A 4,365-nucleotide genomic window follows, 5' to 3' on the forward strand; every position below is an offset into this window, starting at 1 on the left:
CCATGCAGTTTTTGGTCTTGCTTTTATTGATGTAGTGGATCACGTTCATTGATTTACATGCATATTAAACCAACCTTGCATCCCTGGGATAAACTTCAGTTGGTCATGAGGAACAATCATTTTAATATAATGTTGTATCTGGTTGGCTAGAATTTTGTTCAATATTTTAGCATCTATGTTTATCAAATATTGGTCTGTAGTTTTCTTTTTCGGTTGTTTCCCTGTCTGTTTTTGATATCAGAAGCTGAAAGGGAGTATACCTTTTGAAAGACTTTTGAAAGTATAGGTACTAACTCTTCTTTGAAGTTTTTATAGAATTCATTTGTAAGACCATAATAAAAGTCCAAGACTTTTATTCTTGGGAAAGTTTTTGATAACTGCTTATATTTCATTGGCTGTGATTGAGCTGTTCATATTATCTAGTTATTCTTTACTTATTTTCTTTACTTATTTTATGGTCTAAAATATAGTCTATCTTATAGAATAGTCCATTTTCACTAAGCAAATAATCTTAAGTTGTCTGTTAAGAGTATTTTTTTTTATTTTGTTCAAATCTTATTTTACCTTGCAGATATTCTGTCTAGCTCTATGTTTTTAATTGAGCTTTAATGTTCAGCTATTACAATAGAATTATCTAGTTCTTCAGTAAGTTCTATTAGTTATTGTTCCACGAATTTTATTCTCTAGCCACAAAGAAATGAAATAAGAAATCAATAACAAAAATGTACAACGTGCAATATGTGGAAACTACACATTGCATCCCTTAGTAATACTTAGAAAAAATCACAAACTAAATTAGCAAATAATCTGATAAGAATGAAAATGGAAAGACAATGAACCATAGCTTAGTAATTGCTGCAAACCAGATCTCAAATTGTATTATAGGGCCATTGTCATCAAAACTGCTTATACTGGAACATGAATAGACACACTGACCAGTGGAATAGAATTGAGAGCACAGAAGTAAGCCCCCATACCTATGGATATATAATCTTTGACAAAGGTGCCCAGACTATTAAAGGGGGAAAGCAGAGTCTCTTCAACAAATGGTGTTGGAAAAAATGGGTTGAAACATACAGACGAATGAAACTGAACCACTGTATTTCACCAAACACCAAAGTAAATTCCAAGAGGATCAAGAACTTGGATGTTAGACCAGAAACCATCAGATAGTTAGAGGAAAATATTGGCAGAACTCTTTGTGGCATAAATTTTAAAGACATCTTCAATGAAACGAATCCAATTACAAAGAAGACTAAGGCAAGCATAAACCCATGGGACTGCATCAAATTAAAAATCTTCTGCACAGCTAAAGAAACTTCTACCCAAACCAAGAGACCCCTCACAGAATGGGAGAAGATCTTTACATGCCATACATCAGACAAGAGGCTAATAACCAGAATATATAAAGAACTTGTAAATCTCAACAATAAGAAAACAAATAACCCCATACAAAAATGGGGAGAGGACATGGACAGACTATTCACCACAGAAGAGATCCAAAAGGCTGAGAAACACATGAAAAAATGCTCCAAGTCTCTGATTGTCAGAGAAATGCAACTATAGACAACAATGAGATACCACTTCACTCTTGTGAGAATGTCATACATCAGAAAACGTAACAGTAACAAATGCTGGAGAAGTTGTGGGGTCAAAGGAACCCTCCTATACTGCTGGTGGAAATGTAAATTGGTCCAGCCTCTTTGGAGAACAGTCTGGAGAACTCTCAGAAGGCTAGAAATGGACATACCCTATGATCCTGCAATTTCTCTCCTGGAGATATATCCTAAGGAACCTAACACACCCATCCAAAAAAATCCGTGTACACATATATTCTTGGCGACACAGTTTGTAATAGCCCAAACCTGGAAGTAACCCAGGAGTCCAACAACAAACAGATGAGTGACTGAGCAAGTATATATATGGATACTACTCAGCTATAAAAAATGGTGACTTCACCGTTTTCAGCTGATCTTGGATGGACCTTGAAAAATATCATGTTGTAGTTTCCCAGAAGATGGCGGACTGAGAAGCTATTAGTAGCTTGAGCTCTGATCACATCTTCTGGAAATGGTAGGATTTTCTGCCTTTAGTAGGCCAGTCAATAAGGGGTCCTAGCGGTGACAGTTAAGAATTAGAGTAGAGGTGGCGCGGACTAGCGGGCGGGCTGCTCCAGACTTCCCAGGTGGTGGCGGACAAGGCGGGTGCGCCGGGCACTGTCCTCGGCCCGGGAAGGCGTCTCCTCGGCTGGTTACAGAGCACTGCTGGGCGGCCAGCAGAGGACCGGGAGGGAGCACTGTAGCTCGGGGCCTTTCTCTTGGGAGTCTCCGGGGACCACCATGACCCTGAGGGCGGATCCAAGGACATCTTGAGTACAGCTCTCATTGGATCAAAAGGACTTGGAGCTAGTTTTCATTTTTGAGAAATCCTTTAAAAAAGCTTCGGGGGGGGGGGGTGTTTCCTGGAAGATGGCGGACTGAGAAGCTGCTAGTGGCTGAGCTCCGACCACATCTCCTGGAAATGGTAGGATTTTATGCCTTTAGAAGGCCAGCCAATAAGGGGTCCTAGCGGTGACACCAAGGAGGTAACTATAACTTAATTTGGGTTAAGAATTAGAGTAGGGGAAAAAAGGGGAAAAAAAAATTTTTTTCTTCCTTTTAATTTTCAAGCATACCTCCCCTCCCCCATAACCAGTCCCTGGGGACCAGCTCCTAGCAGGATCCCCTGCTAGGAGCTCCTTTTCTTTAACAAATTCCTCTCCCACCAGGGAGTATCATTAATTCTAAGTCTATACCCTTCTGAAACCACTGGCCTTTTTTCTTTCTAAGTAGCCAACCCCCCCACCTCAACCCGCATAGCTAATTAAATAATTAAAAATAAATACATTAAAAAAACCCTTTCCTTTCACTGCCCTTTTATGACTGTTCTTTTTCTTATCTTTTTCTTTTCTCTCTCTCTTTCTTTTTTTATTTTTCTTTTTCTCATTCTTGTCATCCTTTATTCCTTAATCCTACAGCTTCCAAAGTCACAGCCCCAAGCCCCCACACCACCAAACAGTGTGCTTTTTTGAATTTACTGATACACATTTGGGAATTTCCTTTCACTGCTCTTTAATTACAGCTCTTTTTCTTATCTTTTCCCTTTTCTCTCTCTTGTCTCTCTCTCTCTTTTTTTTTTAATCTTGTCATACACTTCTTCCTTCTTCTTTGCCTTTCTGAATTTGTGAATTATTTTGGGGAAGAAATCTGACTCAGAGTGAACTCTCTATGTGTGTATCTCTGCTCTAGTTCCCTTTCCCCTCTTGTTACCCCTAGAATATACAGTGGATAGTAGATTCGCATAACTGTCTATTTTTGCTATCCTTTCTTTTCTCTTTCTTCACTGGGATTTGGTTACTATTTTTTCACGTACTGGAGAAATTGTTTCACTAACTGGTAGTGAATAAACTGCTTCAATACTTGCTTCAGTTGCTACTGTAATTCCTGAGGTTGGTGAGTGCAATTGTCATAAAGGTATTTAGTACAGTGTTACTTGTACTCAAGACACAACAACTGAGGAACAACAGAGCATAAAAAAAAAGAAACACATAAATCAAAAAAATGGATAGATCAAAAACAAATAAAACTGCTACTCCAATGAATGAAGACAAGAGCCCAGAAGAAACTACAAATCAACCAGAAGTAACCATAGATAAGAAAAAATCATGTTAAGTGAAATAAGTCAGAAACAGAAGGATGAATATGGGATGATCTCACTCTCAGGAAGAAGTTGAAAAACAAGATCAGAAAAGAAAACACAAGTAGAACCTGATCTGGAATTTGTGTACTGCACCAAAGTAAAAGACTCTGGGGTAGGTGGATGGGGAGAATACAAATCCAAGAAGGATGACAGGACCTAGTGGGGGTTGTATTGTTATGTGGAAAACTGGGAAATGTTATGCATGATCAAACTGTTGTATTTACTGTCAAATATAAAACATTAATTCCTCAATAAAGAAATTTTAAAAAATAAATAAATAAAATGGAAAGAAAAAAAAGAAATTGCTGCAAAAAGTAGAGTGAACAGAAATAGGTTTTTAAAAGTCCATTATTTATCTGGCATCAAATAATATTTGTAATTAAAACCAATCAACATACATCTCTATGAGATTATTCAATTATTTTTTTAAAAGATATTATGTAATAAAGTGTAAGTATGAGTTTGAGAAGGAAAACCAAATTAAATTAAAAAAAAACAGTATTACTATTTTACAGATAAGAAGTTGAATACAGCTATCTTAAATTTCCAAGATTACATAGCTAGGGAATGATTTCTTTGAGCTTATTTGGTTAATTCACTTTGTAAAGGGAAATAAAAGCCATAGTA

This window comes from Erinaceus europaeus, chromosome 17, assembly GCF_950295315.1.
Source record: "Erinaceus europaeus chromosome 17, mEriEur2.1, whole genome shotgun sequence".
Taxonomy (NCBI): Eukaryota; Metazoa; Chordata; class Mammalia; order Eulipotyphla; family Erinaceidae; genus Erinaceus; species Erinaceus europaeus.